The sequence below is a fragment of the Aegilops tauschii genome, chromosome 6 (genome assembly GCF_002575655.3).
Source record: "Aegilops tauschii subsp. strangulata cultivar AL8/78 chromosome 6, Aet v6.0, whole genome shotgun sequence".
Classification (NCBI taxonomy): domain Eukaryota; kingdom Viridiplantae; phylum Streptophyta; class Magnoliopsida; order Poales; family Poaceae; genus Aegilops; species Aegilops tauschii.
The window spans coordinates 109,167,966-109,190,854 of record NC_053040.3 but is presented as its reverse complement, the minus strand read 5'-3'; the positions used below and the strand labels follow the sequence as shown (position 1 = coordinate 109,190,854).

The 22,889-nt window shown below is 44.2% G+C and overlaps 1 pseudogene; it reads right to left on the bottom strand.

Moving 5' to 3' along the window:
* Positions 1-20,874: 20,874 nt before the first annotated feature.
* LOC109753392 (F-box protein At2g23160-like) lies at positions 20,875-22,588 on the bottom strand (annotated as a pseudogene).
* Between the last annotated feature and the right edge of the window lie 301 nt (positions 22,589-22,889).

Sequence of the window (22,889 nt, the reverse complement as noted above, 5' to 3'; positions counted from 1 at the left end):
ATTTTTTAAACAATTATCTTGAATCGGCGAACATTTCTAGAATTGACGAACATTTTTTTGGAAATTGGTGGAACAATTTTTGGAATTCACGAACATGTTTTTGATTTAACTTAATTTTTTTGAATCATCCAAGATTTTATGAATGAATACACTATTTTCTAACTCACGAACAGTTTTAAATTTTTAGGATATTTTTTCATTCATGAACATTTTTTGAATTGGTGAAATTTTGTTCAATTTCATTAACATTTTTAATACACTAACTTTTTAAAAAATCATGAACATTTTTTTTATTTCCCAAGCATATGTTTTTAACATTTGGAACATTTTTTGAATGAGCAAACATTCTTTTTACAAAATTGCGAACATTTTTTGAATCCACAAACATTTTGTGATTTATTAAAAATTTATTTCAATTTTTTTTATTAAAAAAATCCAGAAATTTTTTGAAGTCCCAAATTATTTAAAGTAAAACAAACGAAAACAGGGGGAAAAACGAAATTAAAAAAAAGACCGGTGGGACATGAGCCGGCCCAAACGGGCGTGCCACGTCTTCTCCCAGCGCGCAAAGCGCAGTATAGGAGGTCCCTACTGCATGGGCCGGCCCAGGCAGGCATTCCCTTGTGTAAAACGTTCTTTATCACTTGGCATTGGTGGGTAATATTTTGCAACTTTGGCATTGGTTTAGGAGTAGTTTGGATGGTGACTTGGGCTTCGTGCCTGGGAAAACTAGCGCTTGGCTTGTGCTTGAGTTGGTGCTGATTTTTGCCTGACGAATCTGGCCTGGGCAGGAAGTGTTTGGTTGGTGGCCTGGATATAATAGCACATTGGTTGATAGTAATATTGAATAAACTATTAATAAAAGATCTAGACAAAGCTATTTGCATTGGGTAGTGTGCCTAGGCAAGTTTCTGGATGGCCAGGCATCCGTTTTGTGCGCCTGCACCAGGCTAATGACCGTGCTTGGTGCTCCTGCCAGGCTAATCAACATGGCAGATGCTCCAGGCCAGGCAAGCTTTTCAATGCTCATGACACCATCCAAACAATCTCCAGGCTAGTATCAGGCAAGCTCCAGGCCAGGCATCAAGACGTGAGGAAGCGAACCAAACTGACTCTTAGTGATCTGTTAGTTCCTTGCAACCTTCCATTTTGTCATTGTTCTTTTAAGTCATTGTATTATTCATCAATCATCTTTAGTCAAATTTAAACCCTCATTCAGTTAGTTCAGTCGTCTCAACCTGGTGGCATTGAACTGCATTTGTGAATGCAGTGCAGACATCGGTAGTAGGTTGCCATTTATCTGGCAAAAAGACAAGTGTTGGCAACAAGTAAGTAATGTAGCTGCATGGAACACTAAGACCAGTATTTATAGTTTATATATTATTTCAGTTGCTTGTTGTAATCTAAAGGAAGAATTTGTGAAGATAGTGGCAGTGAGTTAGGGCAGGAGCTAGTTGTAATGATGTGTTGGTTGCGCCTACTCTGCTAAGAGAAGAGAAGAGCAGAGAAGAGAAGAGTGTTGATATTTAGACAAGTAGAGATGCAAGAGGAGGAAGCAGCCAAACACATCCTTACAATTGTTAGAAATAACTTGTACTAGCAAGATGTTCTTACAGTGTTGTGATTCTCGTACAGGGAGAAAAATTTTGTTCTTTGTATGTGGTCACTGATGCCACCGAGAGTTGTTAACTTGTTCGGAAAGCATAAGCACCTAGGTCAACTTCAGAAAAGAAATACCCTTCTTACCCATCTGTGTTTCCAATAGATTCAGTGTGAGCTTGGTGTGTCCAACCAAGAACATGTGCAAACGCAGCCGTAGCGGCTGAGAATGAACAATCTTCAACAGTAGACAAGAATATAAATGTCAAGAAACTATATTAAGAAGCAACCAAGCCATCTAAAGTAGACATCAATTAAATCGAGTACCAATGGATAAAATGTTGTTAGAGTATTAGATAAAATGGATAAAATTATACTCCTTCTGTCCAAAAATTCATGCCACAATGGCATTTTTGCTACCCCCTTGCCCACGACGGAGCACCCCTGCTCAGCTCTCCTCCTCGTTGCCGCCCCCGTCCACCTCTCATACTTGTCGCCGCTTCCCCATCTGGTGCCAATTAAAAGCTCATCACCCCCTACTTGTAGATTCAGTCAGACAGAAGATTTCTCTGCATGAGTTCTCTATAGATGAAACAGAAGTTCTGTCAAAGAGAAGATTAAAGTGATCGAGCAGTAGATGGTTTAGTTTATTTAGGAACATTGCAAGTTTTAGAAATGATGGTTTAGCTTCTTTTCAAGATGAACTTCTGCTTCAAAACATTGCAAGTTTCAATGAAAGCTAAACTTGCAATGTTCCTCCTTCAAAAGATTTACTATACAGTTGTTGTGAAAAACTTACCAGATGAAACAGAAGTTCAGTCAAATAGTAGATCACTCGCAAAGGAAGATTTTGTCATGCTATTCACTGAATCAAGTTTCATGCAGAAGATTTCTCTGTTCATGCAAACAAATTTCAGACAGTTGAAACTCAAGGAGTATATTGATTCTTTCCTTTGTTCATGTTATTCACAGAGTGCTAGAACCAAATCTACAATGTTAGACTCTGACATCGTTGCTGCAATAAGTTCTTGGAGTGGATCAGATAAGGATGAAATTGAAGCTTTTTCAGATGGTATGATCTTCAGATATTGTCTACTCCAATGTGGTCAACATTTCTTAAAGGTGTAACTTCTTCCATCAATGTGGACGATTTGGTCATGCAAATAAGGTCTCTTTGTATAGTGGATGCTCCCATCACAGCTAGTCTTATACTCACTCTTCCTCTTCATCACTAACAATTAACATGCATTTGCATCTATCTTCTAAAGAAACCAAATATTAATTTCAATGCAATTGCTTCAAGAGGGTGCTGCAAACTTGGTCATCTATAGTTCCTGAAATCATGGCAAAATTTATGGACATTGACCATTTATGTACTCCATTGTTCGTGTTACTACTCCATTGTTAACTTGATTAGCATATCGCTTGGCTAAACTTCATGTTACTGTACTCCATTGTCCATGTTAGTATCATTCAGAGCAACAAAATTTTGTTAATTGTTATTGCTAGTTATTCAGAGCAACAAACATTGCTAGTTCATACACAAATCTTATGAAATTTGTGTATTCAGAGCAACAAATGTGACTAAACATTGCTAGTTACTGAAATGCCCCCCTGTCAATTCCTTAGGGGCTGGAGATAATCTCTGTAGACATTTCTAGGTGATTTGCAGTCGGTTAGGGACTAGAGAGAGTTTGTGGAGCAAAGGTCTAAAACATTAAACTCGGGGCTGTTGCTGTAACAATCGAATGTTGCTACCTCTTGAGCTTGCGTTGTTTTTTTCCTTTGAAGAGGAAAGGGTGATGCAACAAAGTAGAGTAAGTATTCCCTCAGCTTTTGAGAACCAAGGTATCAATCCAGTAGGAGACAACGCAGCAAGCCACCGAATACCTGCACAAACAAACACCAACTTGCACCCAACGCGACAAATGGCTTGTCAATCCCTTCATGGTTATTTGCAAAGTGAGATCTGATATAGATGGATAAACGGTAAAGCAATATTTTTGGTATTTTTGGTTTATGGAACGGAAAGTAAAAGATTGCAAAGAAAGTAAATAGGAAACTAAAATTGTAGATCGGAAACTTATATGATGGAAAATAGACCCGGGGGCCATAGGTTTCACTAGAGGCTTCTCTCAAGATAAAAAATATTATGGTGGGTGAACAAATTACTGTCGAGCAATTGATAGAAAAGCGTAAAGTTATGACGATATCTAAGACAATGATCATGAATATAGGCATCACGTTCTTGTCAAGTAGACCGAAACGATTCTGCATCTACTACTATTACTCCACACATCGACCGACTCTTGCCTGCATCTAGAGTATTAGTTCATAAAGAACAGAGTAATGCATTAAGTAAGATGACATGATGTAGCGGAATTAACTCAAGCAATATGATGAAAACCCCATCTTGTTATCCTCGATGGCAACAATACAATATGTGCCTTGCTGCCCCTACTGTCACTGGGAAAGGACACCGCAAGATTGAACCCAAAGGTAAGCACTTCTCCCATTGCAAGAAAAACCAATCTAGTTGGCCAACCCAAATCGATAGTTCGAAGAGACTTGCAAATATATCAAATCATGCATATAAGGATTCAGAGGAGATTCAAATAATATTCATAGATAAGCTGATCATAAATCCACAATTCATCGGATCTTGGCAAACACACTGCAAAAGAGTATTACATCGAATAGATCTCCAAGAACATCGAGGAGAACATGGTATTGAGAATGAAAGAGAAAGAAGAAGCTACTAGCTATGGACCCGTAAGTCTGTGGTAAACTACTCACGCTTCATCAGAGAGGCAATGGTGCTGATGTAGAAGCCCTCCGTGATCGAATCCCCCTCCCGCAGGATGCCGGAAAAGGCCCCTAGATGGGATCTCATGTGTATAGAAGGTTGTGGCAGTGGAAAAGTGGTTTTGTGGCTCCCCTGGAAGGTTTTTGGATATTTGAGAATATATAGGCGGAAGAAATAGGTCGGTGGAGTCATGAGGGGCCCACAAGGGTGGGGGCGCGCCCTATGTCCTTGTGGGTGCCTCGTGGCTTCCCTGACGTGTACTCCAAGTCCTCCGGATGTCTTCTGGTCCAAGAAAAATCATCACGAAAGTTTCATTCCGTTTGGTACTCCTTTTCTGCGAAACTCTAAAACAAGGAAAAAACAGGAACTGGCACTAGGCTCTAGGTTAATAGGTTAGTCCCCAAAATAATATAAAATAGCATATAAAACATCCAAAACAGATAATATAATAGCATGGAACAATAAAAAATTATAGATACGTTGGAGACATATCAGGCATCCCCAAGCTTAATTCATGCTCGCCCTCGAGTAGGTAAATGATAAAAACAGAATTTTTGATGTGGAATGCTACCTAACGTATTTATCCATGTAATTCTCTTTATTGTGGCATTAATTTTCAGATCCGTATGATTCAAAACAAAAGTTTAATTTTGACATAAAAACAATAATACTTCAAGCATACTAACAAAATAATTATGTCTTCTCAAAATAACATGGCCAAAGAAAGCTTATCCCTACAAAATCATATAGTCTGGCTATGCTCCATCTTCATCACACAAAATATTCAAATCATGCACAACCCTGATGACAAGCCAAGCAATTGTTTCATACTTTTAATGTTCTCAAACCTTTTCAATTTTCACGCAATACATGAGCGTGAGCCATGGACATAGCACTATAGGTGAAATAGCAGGTGGTTGTGGAGAAGACAAAAGAAGGAGATAGTCTCACATCAACTAGGCGTATCAACAGGCTATGGAGATGCCCATCAATAGATATCAATGTGAGTGAGTAGGGATTGCCATGCAACAGATGCACTAGAGCTATAAGTTTATGAAAGCTCAAAAAAGAAAACTAAGTGGGTGTGCATCCAACTTGCTTGCTCATGAAAACCTAGGGCATTTTGAGGAAGCCCATCGTTGGAATATAAAATCCAAGTTCTATAATGAAAAATTCCCACTAGTGTATGAAAGTGACAATATAGGAGACTCTCTATCATGAAGATCATGGTGCTACTTTGAAGCACAAGTGTGGCAAAAGGATTGTAACCTTGTCCCTTCTCTCCTTTTCTCTCATTTTTTGGGCCTTCTCCTTTTTTTGGCCTTTCTCTTTTTTTTCCTCACATGGGACAACAACAACAACAACAACAACAACAACAACAACAACAACAACAAAGCCTTTAGTCCCAAACAAGTTGGGGTAAGCTAGAGGTGAAACCCATAAGATCTCGCAACCAACTCATGGCTCTGGCACATGGATAGCAAGCTTCCACGCACCCCTGTCCATAGCTAGCTCTTTGGTGATACTCCAATCCTTTAGGTCTCCCTTAACGGACTCCTCCCATGTCAAATTCGGTCTACCCCGCCCTATCTTGACATTCTCCGCACGCTTTAGCCGTCCGCTATGCACTGGAGCTTCTAGAGGCCTGCGATGAATGTGCCCAAACCATCTCAGACGATGTTGGACAAGCTTCCCTTCAATTGGTGCTACCCCAACTCTATCTCGTAGATCATCATTCCAGACTCGATCCTTCCTCGTGTGGCCACACATCCATCTCAACATACGCATCTCCGCCACACCTAACTGTTGAACATGTCGCCTTTTAGTCGGCCAACACTCAGCGCCATACACCATTGCGGGTCGAACCGCCATCTTGTAGAACTTGCCTTTTAGCTTTTGTGACACTCTCTTGTCACAGAGAATGCCAGAAGCTTGGCGCCACTTCATCCATCCGGCTTTGATTCGATGGTTCACATCTTCATCAATACCCCCATCCTCTGTTGGGAATCGTAGCATAATTTTAAAAAATTTCCTACGCTCACCAAGATGCATCTATGGAGTATACTAGCAACGAGGGGAAAGGAGTGCATCTACATACCCTTGTAGATCGCGAGCGGAAGCGTTCCAATGAACGTGGATGACGGAGTCGTACTCGCCGTGATTCAAGTCACCGATGACCGAGTGCCGAACGGACGGCACCTCCGCGTTCAACACACGTACGGTGCAGCGACGTCTCCTCCTTCTTGATCCAGCAAGGGGGAAGGAGAGGTTGATGGAGATACAGCAGCACGACGGCGTGGTGGTGGATGTAGCGGGTCTCGGCAGGGCTTCGCCGAGCTTCTGCGAGAGGGAGAGGTGTAGCAGGGGAGGAGGGAGGCGCCCAAGGCTGTAATGCTACTGCCCTCCCTCCCCCCCTTTATATAGGCCCCCTGGAGGGGGGGGGGGGGGCGCCGGCCAAGATCCATCAAGGGAGGGGGCGGCGGCCAAGGGGGGGTAACTTACCCCCCAAGGCAAGTGGGGCGCCCCCCCACCCTAGGGTTTCCAACCCTAGGCGCAGGGGGGAGGCCCATGGGGGGCGCCCCAGCCCACTAGGGGCTGGTTGCCCTCCCACTTCAGCCCATGGGGCCCTCCGGGATAGGTGGCCCCACCCGGTGGACCCCCGGGACCCTTCCGGTGGTCCCGGTACAATACCGATAACCCCCGAAACTTTCCCGGTGGCCGAAACTTGACTTCCTATATATAATTCTTCACCTCCGGACCATTCCGGAACTCCTCGTGATGTCCGGGATCTCATCCGGGACTCCGAACAACTTTCGGGTTTCCGCATACACATATCTCTACAACCCTAGCGTCACCGAACCTTAAGTGTGTAGACCCTACGGGTTCGGGAAACATGCAGACATGACCGAGACGCCTCTCCGGTCAATAACCAACAGCGGGATCTGGATACCCATGTTGGCTCCCACATGTTCCACGATGATCTCGTCGGATGAACCACGATGTCGAAGATTCAATCAATCCCGTATACAATTCCCTTTGTCAATCGGTATGTTACTTGCCCGAGATTCGATCGTCGGTATCCCAATACCTTGTTCAATCTCGTTACCGGCAAGTCTCTTTACTCGTACCGCAATGCATGATCCCGTGACTAACGCCTTAGTCACATTGAGCTCATTATGATGATGCATTACCGAGTGGGCCCAGAGATACCTCTCCGTCACACGGAGTGACAAATCCCAGTCTCGACCCGTGCCAACCCAACAGACACTTTCGGAGATACCCGTAGTGCACCTTTATAGTCACCCAGTTACGTTGTGACGTTTGGCACACCCAAAGCACTCCTACGGTATCCAGGAGTTGCACGATCTCATGGTCTAAGGAAAAGATACTTGACATTGGAAAAGCTCTAGCAAACGAAACTACACGATCTTTTATGCTATGCTTAGGATTGGGTCTTGTCCATCACATCATTCTCCTAATGATGTGATCCCGTTATCAATGACATCCAATGCCCATAGTCAGGAAACCATGACTATCTGTTGATCAACGAGCTAGTCAACTAGAGGCTTACTAGGGACACGTTGTGGTCTATGTATTCACACATGTATTACGATTTCCGGATAACACAATTATAGCATGAACAATAGACAATTACCATGAACAAAGAAATATAATAATAACCATTTATTATTGCCTCTAGGGCATATTTCCAACAGTCTCCCACTTCCACTAGAGTCAATAATCTAGTTACATTTTGATGAATCGAACACCCATTGCGTCCTGGTGTTGATCATGTTTTGCTCTAGGGAGAGGTTTAGTCAACGGATCTGCTACATTCAGGTCCGTATGTACTTTACAAATATCTATGTCTCCATTTTGAACACTTTCACGAATGGAGTTGAAGCGACGCTTGATATGCCTGGTCTTCCTGTGAAATCTGGGCTCCTTCGCAAGGGCAATAACTCCAGTGTTGTCACAGAAGAGAGTCATCGGGCCCGACGCATTGGGAATCACCCCTAGGTCGGTAATGAACTCCTTCATCCAGACTGCTTCCTGTGCTGCCTCCGAGGCTGCCATCTACTCCGCTTCACATGTAGATCCCGCCACGACGCTTTGCTTGCAACTGCACCAGCTTATTGCTCCTCCATTCAAAATATACACGTATCGGTTTGTGACTTCGAGTCATCCAGATCTGTGTCGAAGCTAGCGTCGACGTAACCCTTTACGATGAGCTCTTCGTCACCTCCATAAAGGAGAAACATATCCTTAGTCCTCTTCAGGTACTTCAGGATATTCTTGACCGCTGTCCAGTGTTCCATGCCGGGATTACTTTGGTACCTTCCTACCAAACTTACGGCAAGGTTTACATCAGGTCTGGTACACAACATGGCATACATAATAGACCCTATGGCCGAGGCATAGGGGATGACACTCATCTTTTCTCTATCTTCTGCCGTGGTCGGGCATTGAGCCGTGCTCAATTGCACACCTTGCAATACAGGCAAGAACCCCTTCTTGGACTGATCCATATTGAACTTCTTCAATATCTTGTCAAGGTATGTACTCTGTGAAAGACCAATGAGGCGTCTTGATCTATCTCTATAGATCTTGATGCCTAATATATAAGCAGCTTCTCCAAGGTCCTTCATTGAAAAACACTTATTCAAATAGGCCTTTATAGTTTCCAAGAATTCTATATCATTTCCCATCAATAATATGTCATCCACATATAATAAGAGAAATGCTACAGAGCTCCCACTCACTTTCTTGTAAACACAGGCTTCTCCATAAGTCTGTGTAAACCCATAGATTGAGCGCTGGAGCTTGCATACTTTGTTAGCATTCTTAGGATCGACAAAACCTTCCGGCTGCATCATATACAACTCTTCCTTAAGGAAGCCATTAAGGAATGCCGTTTTCACGTCCATCTGCCATATCTCATAATCATAGTATGCGGCAATTGCTAACATGATTCGGCGGACTTCAGCTTTGCTACGGGTGACAAAGTCTCATCGTAGTCAACCCCTTGAACTTGTCGATAACCCTTAGCGACAAGTCGAGCCTTATAGATGGTCACATTACCATCCGCGTCTGTCTTCTTCTTAAAGATCCATTTGTTTTCTATGGCTCGCCGATCATCGGGCAAGTCAGTCAAAGTCCATACTTCGTTTTCATACATGGATCCTATCTCGGATTTCATGGCTTCTAGCCATTTGTCGGAATCCGGGCCCGCCATCGCTTCTTCATAGTTCGAAGGTTCACCGTTGTCTAACAACATGATTTCCAGGACAGGGTTGCCGTACCACTCTGGTGCGGAACGTGTCCTTGTGGACCTACGAAGTTCAGTAGTAACTTGATCCGAAGCTTCATGATCATCATCATTAACTTCCTCCCCAGTCGGTGCAGGCACCACAGGAACATTTTCCCGCGCTGCGCTACTTTCCGGCACGGAAGGGGTGACTATCACCTCATCAAGTTCCACTTTCCTCCCACTCAATTCTTTCGAGAGAAACTCCTTCTCCAGAAAGGACCCGTTCTTGGCAACGAATATCTTGCCTTCGGATCTGAGGTAGAAGGTATACCCAATAGTTTCCTTAGGGTATCCTATGAAGACGCATTTTTCCGACTTGGGTTCGAGCTTTTCAGGTTGAAGTTTCTTGACATAAGCATCGCATCCCCAAACTTTTATAAACGACAGCTTAGGTTTCTTCCCAAACCATAATTCATACGGTGTCGTCTCAACGGATTTCGACGGAGCCCTATTTAAAGTGAATGCGGCAGTCTCTAAAGCATAGCCCCAAAATGAGAGCGGTAAATCGGTAAGAGACATCATAGATCGCACCATATCCAATAGAGTGCGATTACGACGTTCGGACACACCGTTTCGCTGAGGTGTTCCAGGCGGCGTTAGTTGTGAAACTATTCCACATTTCCTTAAGTGTGTACCAAACTCGTGACTTAAATATTCTCCACCATGATCTGATCGTAAGAATTTTATTTTCCTGTCACGTTGATTCTCAACCTCACTCTGAAATTCCTTGAACTTTTCAAAGGTTTCAGACTTGTGTTTCATTAGGTAGACATACCCATATCTACTTAAATCATCAGTGAGAGTGAGAACATAACGATATCCTCCGCGAGCCTCAACACTCATTGGACCGCACACATCGGTATGTATGATTTCCAATAAGTTGGTTGCTCGCTCCATTGTTCCGGAGAACGGAGTCTTGGTCATCTTACCCATGAGGCATGGTTCGCACGTGTCAAATGATTCGTAATCAAGAGACTCCAAAAGTCCATCTGCATGGAGCTTCTTCATGCGCTTGACACCAATGTGACCAAGGCGGCAGTGCCACAAGTATGTGGGACTATCGTTATCAACTTTACATCTTTTGGTATTCATACTATGAATATGTGTAACATCACGTTCGAGATTCATCAAGAATAAACCATTAACCAGCGGGGCATGACCATAAAACATATCTCTCATATAAATAGAACAACCATTATTCTCGGATTTAAATGAGTAGCCATCTCGAATTAAACGAGATCCAGATACAATGTTCATGCTCAAAGCTGGCACTAAATAACAATTATTAAGGTTTAAAACTAATCCCGTAGGTAGATGCAGAGGTAGCGTGCCGACGGCGATCACATCGACCTTGGAACCATTCCCGACGCGCATCGTCACCTCGTCCTTCGCCAGTCTCCGTTTATTCCGTAGTTCCTGTTTTGAGTTACAAATATGAGCAACCGCACCGGTATCAAATACCCAGGAGCTACTACGAGTACTGGTAAGGTACACATCAATTACATGTATATCACATATACCTTTGGCGTTGCCGGCCTTCTTGTCCGCTAAGTATTTGGGGCAGTTCCGCTTCCAGTGACCACTTCCCTTGCAATAAAAGCACTCAGTTTCAGGCTTGGGTCCATTCTTCGACTTCTTCCCAGTAACTGGCTTACCGGGCGCGGCAACTCCCTTGCCGTCCTTCTTGAAGTTCTTCTTACCCTTGCCCTTCTTGAACTTAGTGGTTTTATTCACCATCAACACTTGATGTTCTTTTCTGATTTCCACCTTCGCTGATTTCAGCATCGAATATACCTCAGGAATGGTCTTTTCCATCCCCTGCATATTGAAGTTCATCACAAAGCTCTTGAAGCTTGGTGGAAGCGACTGAAGGATTCTGTCAATGACCGCGTCATCCGGGAGATTAACTCCCAGCTGAGTCAAGCGGTTGTGCAACCCAGACATTCTGAGTATGTGCTCACTAACAGAACTGTTCTCCTCCATTTTACAGCTAAAGAACTTGTCGGAGACTTCATCCCTCGACCCGGGCATGAGCTTGGAAAACCATTTTCAGCTCCTCGAACATCTCATATGCTTCATGTTTCTCGAAACGCTTTTGGAGACCCGGTTCTAAGCTGTAAAGCATGCCGCACTGAACGAGGGAGTAATCATCAGCACGCTGCTGCCAAGCGTTCATAACGTCTTGGTTCTCTGGGATTGGTGCTTCACCTAGTGGTGCTTCTAAGACATAATCTTTCTTGGCTACTATGAGGATGATCCTCAGGTTCCTGACCCAGTCCGTATAGTTGCTGCCATCATCTTTCAGCTTGGTTTTCTCTAGGAACGCGTTGAAATTGAGGACAACGTTGGCCATTTGATCTACAAGACATATTGTAAAGATTTTAGACTAAGTTCATGATAATTAAGTTCATCTAATCAAATTACTTAATGAACTCCCACTCAGACAGACATCCCTCTAGTCATCTAAGTGAAACATGATCCGAGTTAACTAGGCCGTGTCCGATCATCACGTGAGACGAACTAGTCAAGATCGGTGAACATCTCCATGTTGATCGTATCTTTTATACGACTCATGCTCGACCTTTCGGTCCTCCGTGTTCCGAGGCCATGTCTGTACATGCTAGGCTCGTCAAGTCAACCTAAGTGTATTGCGTGTGTTCCGAGGCCATGTCTGTACATGCTAGGCTCGTCAACACCCGTTGTATTCGAACGTTAGAATCTATCACACCCGATCATCACGTGGTGCTTCGAAACAACGAACCTTCGCAACGGTGCACAGTTAGGGGGAACACTTTTCTTGAAATTATCATAAGGGATCATCTTACTTACTACCGTCGTTCTAAGCAAATAAGATGCAAAAACATGATAAACATCACATGCAATCAAATAGTGACATGATATGGCCAATATCATTTTGCTCCTTTGATCTCCATCTTCGGGGCACCATGATCATCTTCATCACCGGCATGACACCATGATCTCCATCATCATGATCTCCATCATCGTGTCTTCATGAATTCGTCACGCCAACGATTACTTCTACTTCTATGGCTAACGCGTTTAGCAACAAAGTAAAGTAATTTACATGGCGTTATTCAATGACACGCAGGTCATGCAAAATAATAAAAACAACTCCTATGGCTCCTGCCGGTTGTCATACTCATCGACATGCAAGTTGTGATTCCTATTACAAGAATATGATCAATCTCATACATCACATATATCATTCATCACATCTTCTGGCCATATCACATCACATAGCACTTGCTGCAAAAACAATTTAGACGTCCTCTAATTGTTGTTGCAAGTTTTTACGTGGTTTGTAGGTTTCTAGCAAGAACGTTTCTTACCTACGTATGACCACAACGTGATTTACCAATTTCTATTTACCCTTCATAAGGACCCTTTTCATCGAATCCGTTCCGACTAAAGTAGGAGAGACAGACACCCGCTAGCCACCTTCTGCAACTAGTGCATGTCAGTCGGTGGAACCAGTCTCACGTAAGCGTACGTGTAAGGTCGGTCCGGGCCGCTTCATCCTACAATACCGCCGAAACAAGATACGACTAGTAGCGGCAAGAAGAATTGGCAACATCAACGCCCACAACTGCTTTGTGTTCTACTCGTGCATAGTAACTACGCATAGGCCTGGCTCATGATGCCACTGTTGGGAATCGTAGCATAATTTTAAAAAATTTCCTACGCTCACCAAGATGCATCTATGGAGTATACTAGCAACGAGGGGAAAGGAGTGCATCTACATACCCTTGTAGATCGCGAGCGGAAGCGTTCCAATGAACGTGGATGACGGAGTCGTACTCGCCGTGATTCAAATCACCGATGACCGAGTGCCGAACGGACGGCACCTCCGCGTTCAACACACGTACGGTGCAGCGACGTCTCCTCCTTCTTGATCCAGCAAGGGGGAAGGAGAGGTTGATGGAGATCCAGCAGCACGACGGTGTGGTGGTGGATGTAGCGGGTCTCGGCAGGGCTTCGCCGAGCTTCTGCGAGAGGGAGAGGTGTAGCAGGGGAGGAGGGAGGCGCCCAAGGCTGTAATGCTACTGCCCTCCCTCCCCCCCTTTATATAGGCCCCCTGGAGGGGGGGGGGGCGCCGGCCAAGATCCATCAAGGGAGGGGGCGGCGGCCAAGGGGGGGTAACTTACCCCCCAAGGCAAGTGGGGTGCCCCCCACCCTAGGGTTTCCAACCCTAGGCGCAGGGGGGAGGCCCATGGGGGACGCCCCAGCCCACTAGGGGCTGGTTGCCCTCCCACTTCAGCCCATGGGGCCCTCCGGGATAGGTGGCCCCACCCGGTGGACCCCCGGGACCCTTCCGGTGGTCCCGGTACAATACCGATAACCCCCGAAACTTTCCCGTGGCCGAAACTTGACTTTCTATATATAATTCTTCACCTCCGGACCATTCCGGAACTCCTCGTGACGTCCGGGATCTCATCCGGGACTCCGAACAACTTTCGGGTTTCCGCATACACATATCTCTACAACCCTAGCGTCACCGAACCTTAAGTGTGTAGACCCTACGGGTTCGGGAAACATGCAGACATGACCGAGACGCCTCTCCGGTCAATAACCAACAGCGGGATCTGGATACCCATGTTGGCTCCCACATGTTCCACGATGATCTCATCGGATGAACCACGATGTCGAAGATTCAATCAATCCCGTATACAATTCCCTTTGTCAATCGGTATGTTACTTGCCCGAGATTCGATCGTCGGTATCCCAATACCTTGTTCAATCTCGTTACCAGCAAGTCTCTTTACTCGTACCGCAATGCATGATCCCGTGACTAACGCCTTAGTCACATTGAGCTCATTATGATGATGCATTACCGAGTGGGCCCAGAGATACCTCTCCGTCACACGGAGTGACAAATCCCAGTCTCGATCCGTGCCAACCCAACAGACACTTTCGGAGATATCCGTAGTGCACCTTTATAGTCACCCAGTTACGTTGTGACGTTTGGCACACCCAAAGCACTCCTACGGTATCCGGGAGTTGCACGATCTCATGGTCTAAGGAAAAGATACTTGACATTGGAAAAGCTCCATCACATCATTCTCCTAATGATGTGATCCCGTTATCAATGACATCCAATGCCCATAGTCAGGAAACCATGACTATCTGTTGATCAACGAGCTAGTCGACTAGAGGCTTACTAGGGACACGTTGTGGTCTATGTATTCACACATGTATTACGATTTCCGGATAACACAATTATAGCATGAACAATAGACAATTACCATGAACAAAGAAATATAATAATAACCATTTATTATTGCCTCTAGGGCATATTTCCAACATCCTCCTGGAGCATCGACCCAAAATACCGAAAGGTGTCCTTCCGAGGTACCACCTGGCCATCAAGGCTAACCTCCTCCTCCTCACACCTACTAGTACTGAAACCGCACATCATGTACTCGGTTTTAGTTCTACTAAACCTAAACCCTTTTGATTCCAAGGTTTGTCTCCATAACTCTAACTTCCTATTTACCCCCGTCCGACTATCGTCAACTAGCACCACATCATCCGCAAAGAGCATACACCATGGGATATCCGGAAAAAAATCATGTTAAAATCTCAGCGCAATGGGAGTTACGGATCCCGGAATATAAGGAACGGTTTTCGGCCAGATCAGGGGAACGTGAAACAGAAGAGAACAGAGAGGGAGATCTAATCTCGGAGGGGCTCCCGCCCCTCCGCCGCCATGGAGACCAAGGACCAGAGGGGGAACTCTCCTCCCATCTAGGGGGGAGGCCAAGGAAGAAGAAGAAGGAGGGGGGCTCTCTCCCCCTCGCTTCCGGTGGCGCCGGAGTGCCGCCGGGGCAACGATCGGGACGGCGATCTACATCAACAATCTTGCTACCGTCAACACCAACTCTCTCCCCCTCTATGCAGCAGTGTAACACCTCTTCTCCTCGCTGTAATCTCTACTTAAACATGGTGCTCAACTCCATATATTGTTTTCCAATGATCTATGGTTATCCTATGATGTTTGAGTAGATCCATTTTGTCCTGTGGGTTAACCGTGATCTTGGTTGGTATGATTGTATATTTTATTGATGGTGCTGTCCTACGGTGCCCTCCGTTCTCGCGCAAACGTGAGGGGCCCCCGCTGTAGGGTGTTGCAATATGTTCATGGTTCACTTATGGTGGGTTGCGAGAGTGACAGAAGCTTCAACCCGAGTAAGTGGGGTATGACCTATGGGAGTAAAGAGGAATTGATACTTAATGCTATGGTTGGGTTTCATGACCTTAATGATCTTTAGTAGTTGCGGATGCTTGCTAGGGGTCCAATCATAAGTGCATATGATCCAAGTAGAGAAAGTATGTTAGCTCATATGCCTCTCCCTCATATAGAATTACAAGAATGATTACCGGTACTTGTTATCGATTGCCTAGGGACAAATAACTTTCTTGTTGACACAAACCCTTTTTTAAACACCTAACTTTTATTATCTTGCAAAGTACTTCTAGTCAACAATATTTTTAGTCATCATATGATGAATGACGTTGTCTTCCAGCTGTCAGTGTCATTGAGTTCATATAGTAGCCTATACTAGGCACATCAGGCTTTAGTTAAGAGCGCATAACGCAAAGCGTCTAAACCAATAGACAAGCCTATATGTTCATGGCCACTACGTACCTGCCAAACTCCTATTTTTCATACGTGAAGCGCAAGCTATACAGTAGGGAGCGCCTGGAGCTCAGCTGAATAAGATATAGTTATGTCTCATTCAGCTGATGTCAGACTGACATCATCCCGTTTGTTGGCTGACCGCTTTGCCCATATTGTTTTACTGTGGGTTGGGGTTGTGCGTTGTTGGGCTCGGTAAGATGGGCTGGCATGGGGTGCATTGTGTGGCGCTCCAAGACGTGTTTTTGTTTTCTCCTTTTGTTTGTTCTTTCTTTGTAATTTTATGAACAAATAGGCCACAACTATTTTACGTATAAGCCTTTGTATGTATGTACTTTATTGCTAGGCTGAATGTGTTATGTGGAACGAGAGCATGCGGTAGGAGAACACACGTATATTCCCCGGCAAAAAACAAACAAACGTATATTCTTTAACAAAAAAGGAGAGGATATGCACGGGATGATAGAGGAACATGCACCGTATTCCGACTTTGGGTGAGGTTTTTTTCGTTTTTTTTTCATTTCGCCAGTAGGAAGCCTTTGGCGCACAGGGCATGCCCGGTCTTCTGCCTCAGCTTGTTTAATATTTATGAAAAATATATTAAACAAATTGCTTAAGAAATGTTAGATGGCTAAAATTAAGGAAAAGTATTATACACCGGTAAATTAAAAAAAATATAGGTTCGAACTTAAAAAAATGGTCTTCAAGTATTTAAAAACATGTCACCGTGTATTAAAAATTTATTCATCATGTATTTACAAAGTGTTCACCGGGTATTAAAAAACCATTCGTTGAAAAAATTCACGACATGTTTCTAAGGATATTAGTTTGCTTATTTGAAAGAAAATAATGCCGCACATTTAGAAATTATTCACGAAAATGGTTATAGTGTATTCGAAACTGTTCACTTCATGTTTGGAAAATGTCGTCGTGTATTTATGAATTTTCACCACATGTATAAAAAATATTAGTGAATCAGAAAAAAATAGTTGTTAATTCAAAAAATGTTCAAGACAAATGTTCATCATGCATTTTAAAAAAATGTTCAATGTTTGTTAAAAAAATGTTCCCGTGTATACAGAAAGATATACAGTGTGTATTACAAAAGTGAACATGTACTTGAAAAAATACAACTATGTAGGGGTACTGGGTTCGGAACGAGTTGCGTGCCGAGATTAGACATGCAACTATGTCATGCATGAGTTGCATGTTTGGCTTGGAAATGCAACTGGGTCAGGAGGGTTTACATGTTGGGGTTGGACATGGAACTAGAGGTCGAGGCAAGTTGTGTGTTAAAAAATAAAGCACAAGCCTTGTTGCGAGTGAAAGGGTGGGCTTGCAACTAGGAGAACTACGAGCTGAGTTATGAGTTGAGGATGGACTTACAACTGGGACAACTACAAACTATGAGACCAGTTGCGAGTGAAGGGTCGACTTGCAACTGGGATAAAACAAACTATGGTCCTAGTTGCGAGTTCAAGGATGGACTTGCAACTAGGATGAAAGACAAAACCACAGGCCCAGTTGTGAGTCAAGGATGGGCTTGGAACTGGGATAAAAAACTACAAACCTAGTTGCGAGTCGAGGGTGCACTTGTAACTGAGACAAGTATATAAAACTGCGATACATGTTACGAGTTGAGGCTGGACTTGCAACTGAGATGAAAAACAAAACACATCCCAGTTGCGAGTCGAGGGTAGACTTGCAACTGGGACATCAACAAACTATGGGACCAGTTGCGAATCGAGGGTGGACTTGCAATTAAGACAACTGCGAAAAAATGACTCAGTTGTGAGTCAAGGGTCAACTTGCAACTATGATGAAACAAACTACGGTCCCAGTTGCAAGTCTAGGGTTGACTTGCAACTGGGATGAAAAACAAAACAGGTGCCTAGTTGCAAGTCGAGGGTGAGCTTGCAACTGGGAGAACTATGAGCCCAATTACGAGTCCAAGTTGAACTTGCAACTAGGACAACTACAAAATTACAAGCCCAGTTGCGAGACAAGGGTCGACTTGCAACTGGGATGAAACAAGTGCACTCCCAATTGCGAGTCAATGGTGGACTTGCAAATGAGATGAAAGACAAAACACATGCCCAATTGCGGGGTCAAAGGTGGGCTTGCAACTCGGAGGGTGGGCTTGCACCTCAGACAACTACGAGCCCAATTGCGAGTCAATGGTGGACTTGCAACTGGGACAACTACGAAACTACGAGCCCAGTTGCGAGTTAAGGGTGGACTTGCAACTGGGATGAAACAAGCTATGAGCTTGTTCCAATGAAAAGGTAGACTTGCAACTGGGATGAAAAACAAAACACATGCTCTAGTTGTGAGTAGAGGGTGAGCTTGCAACTTGGACAACTACGAGCCTAGTTTTGAGTCGAGAGGGACTTGCACCTGGGACAACTATGAAACTACAAGTCTGTTACGAATCAAGGTCGACTTGCAACTGGGATGAAACAAGCTATGGGCCCAGTTACGAGTTAAGGGTGGACTTGCAACTGGGATGAAAAACAAAACACATGCTCCAGTTGCGGGTCAAGGGTGGGCTTGCAAGTCTGACAATTACGAGCCTAGTAGTGAGTCGGGGTGGACTTGCACCTAGGACAACTACGAAACTACGAGCCTACTTGCGAGTCAAGAGTCGACTTGCAACTAGGATGATACAAACTACATGCCCACTTGCGTGTCAATGGTGGACTTGCAACTGGGATGAAAAACAAAAACACATGCTCCAGTTGCGAGTCGATGGTGGACTTGCACCTGAGACAACATACGAAAATACGAGCCCAGTTGCGAGTCAATGGTCGATTTGTAACTAGGATGAAACAAACTACATGCTAGTTGTATGTCAAGGGTGGACCTATAACTGGGATGAAAAATAAAACACATGCAAAATAACCAGGGTCAAAGATCGGTCAGTGAGAAGATGGGGGATAAGCTTCATAGTTGAGCCCCCAAAACGACAACACATATAGGCCAACGTGAAAATAAATGTGAGAACATGACGACACAAAACAAACGGGACAAGAGTGTGCATGATCGAGTTTGTGCAAACATTAAATAAAACAAATCAATTAATTAATTATAGACTTAGATGAGCTAAAACTTATCTAGATTAGATTTAGCAAATATGAAAACGAAAAAACTAGTTACACTCCTCTCTAGCTACACGGTCAAACCAAAATAAAAGAAAACAAGGAATAAAAAGACACGTGTCCCTCCAAAAAAAGCTAAGCCCACAAAAAAATCAATACACAAAACATAATAACTACTCACTCAAAATTGTCATATCGGGTTTCACTACTTCACGGGGGACAAACAGAAAACACGACGCAAGGACAATGAGCACTTAGAAGCACGTGTATCTAACGGTATATGAGTTAGATGGAACATTGTTAACTCATTTACATAATAATTAGCAAACCAATTCGAAACGGCACCTCAGATCGCGTCACAAAAACGCTCAACAAAAGATACATGCGCGAATAGATCGACAAGTAGACACAAAACACACGACGCGACACAGAGCGCGCGTGACAAAATAACCCGCAATCAAGATTTGCACAATATTTAAAGTGAACAAATGACAGAGTGAAAACAAGTTCATGAATTATAAACGAATAAATAAATAATAAAATAAAACATAAAAATGGAAAAGGTGAAAATAGAAAATAGAAAATATAAATAAAAACAAAAACAAGAAATCATGAATTTAAAATAGTTCACAATTTAAAATAAATAATGAATAGAAAAAATAAAATAAAAAGGAAACAAAAAATAACAAATACTAGGAGTCAAATGAGAGTGTAGAAAAATGAGAGGAACTAGGACTGAATGCAGCACAGACTTGTGAAAAGAAATAGAAAAAGTCAATCGACCTCACACTTGCAACGACCTTCAAGAGCATAGGCTTGTGAAAACTAACGGAGCGACCTCGCACTAGCAACGACCCGCACACAAGCACAGCTAGCAACGACTTGTACAATAAATAGTTCATCGTTGAACCAGTGAAAAAAAAAGATATTACAAAGAAAGGCCTGCCGGCCTTCACCGCCAAAAAAAACAAAACAAAGAAAGGCCTGTCGGCCTGGCAACGAACGACTACAACACAAAACTGCAGAGAGCCCGATATAAAAGCAGCCACAATGTATGAATCTTAGGGTATATATACATCCAACGGTCACAAAAGTGAATGAGACATAACTAAAACTCATCTAGCTGAGTTTTAGCAAATCCGTATACAGTATGATGGACCAAACATGCATGCCCCTGGCACTTTGTTTTCATCAAAGCTTACAATTATATTTCATTTTTTGCTATTAATAATACAATTTCTCTGTGGTCAGCAGATCCAAAGCTTTACTGAATCAGTAGCTACAGCAAACCCAAATAAAGAATTTCTCAAAGGAAGTGCTTTGCAAAATACCAAATGCATAAAGTCAACTAGAGATCACCACCAGTAACAAGTCTGACTGAACCTTTTAGTACACTAGCAGGTTGACAATATGCACTAAGATTTAGGATAATAATAATAACATAACTGATTGTTATGGACAAGAGGGCCTATTACAGTACAATTTATCCCCATGAAACTAAGACATGTCCAGAACAACAGCCAGCGCTAGGCAAACAAGAACAAGAGTAACAACATTCTTTGAAAATGAAATGATGCTTAATCTGTAGGTTTACCAGGCATTGCTCTGAACTAGAAATCAAGCAACCAGGAGTATAAGCACCAGCAAATTGGGGGGCCATGATTGAAGCAGATTCAGAGGTACACAGACAAATTGTTCAGACGAAAGAAGAGCCAGTTTTTGGGAGGAAACACAGCGGTGGTTTGAGAACAGAGGAACATAGGGTAGAAATTTGTGTACACTGTTTTTCTCAAGATCAAGGATACAACCAACTTTCTGATGCCACATGTCATATGATACCAAGGTATTACCTCCACAATGAGCCAGGAAAATGGTGTCGCAATCTGGATGAATCCCAACCACCCTGTACTTCTGTCCAGTCATGCTCATAAGCTCATCGATGCTGGCAGTATGCTTCTGGACCCATTGTTTACTGTCACAATCCTTGAGGCACCAGAGTGCTATCTCAGAAACTAGGAGTTCATTGTTATTATTTGACAGGAGCTATAACATAGTGCAAGCACCCCTGCGACAATCCAATAGTACCAAATTTTGAACCGTACGGCACACGGATAGTCTTCCACACTTTCCCCTCCATGTCTACCCCCACCAGCACATACTCGCCGTTGATGTCCTCCAGGTTACCCATGATGTACAGCATACCGCCCACAAAGACACATTTACTCCTGAACAGGGTAGCTTTCTCAACTATCCCACTGTCTCTATAACTCCAGGCTCTTGTACGCGACGAGTAGATGTTCACTCCTGTGATGAAAGTTTTCGGAAAGGCCCGCTCCAAACAAAGAACATGGAAATGGGATGAGACTGCTGGATCGAAAGCCAAGCCTACGGTATGGTTAAATTTGTGCATCGGCTCCTGCGTTTGAGGTTGAGGTGGCAGCTCCACCCACCTCCCGGTGGCGGGATTGCACACAACAAAATGGTAATCATCCCTACTGTTGTAGCGGCGGTAGAGAAGGAGGCCGTTGCAGGCGTCCACCTGGGTGATGCCCTCATCCTTGTTAGGATGCAGGTAAGGGAGGGAAGGGTCGAAGGGGGCTGCGCCGCCGGAGAAGCCAGCGAAGTGGTGGCGATACCCGCTGCTGCAGAAGGACGTGTAGAGGAAGTCGGCAAGGGTCTCGGGCAGCTTCTTGCAGTTGGTGGGGTCGGCGATGAGGTCGCGCCAGAGCACCGAGACGCACCTGAAGCGGTGGACGGATCTGGCTGGGAGGCGGGAAAGGATCTCCAGGATGAGGTCGACGTTCAAAAGGCTGGCTCCCTCGCCGCCGTTGCCTGCGGATGGTCGTCCAGCCTCGGCTTGGTGTTCCTCTCGAAGATCTCCCCCTTCTCCGCCTCCTCCATGGAGCTCGGCTTGGTGTTCCACTCGAAGATGTCCCCATTCTCCATCTCCTCCATGGAGCTCGGCTTGGTGTTCCACTCGAAGATCTCCCCCTTCTCCGCCTCCTCCATGGAGCGGAAGAGGAAGGGCTAGGCAGGGGCCAGGGTCAGGTCAGATCTGCAAATAGAGAGAGGAAATCATGGATCTGGCTGAGGAAAATTAACCCGGTGGTGGTGGTGGTGGTCTTGTGGGGAGTCGGAAAGGTACCTCGGTTTGGATTACGACAGCGACGGGTGCCGGCGGTGAACAGGGTGCGACCGGTGGCACTTCTCTTCTCAGAGGACAGTGGGGAACAACAACACAGACACTAAACTTAGAAAGAGGAAATGGGGATGCAAACATAAAAATGACATGTATGTAAAGAATTCACAACTTCCAGAATTTACGCTTTTCCAAACATGACTAAAGGAAACGCGCGCCTTGCTGCGCCATTTTTAATCAATGAAGAGCAACATATAGAAGTACTCCGACCATTTAAC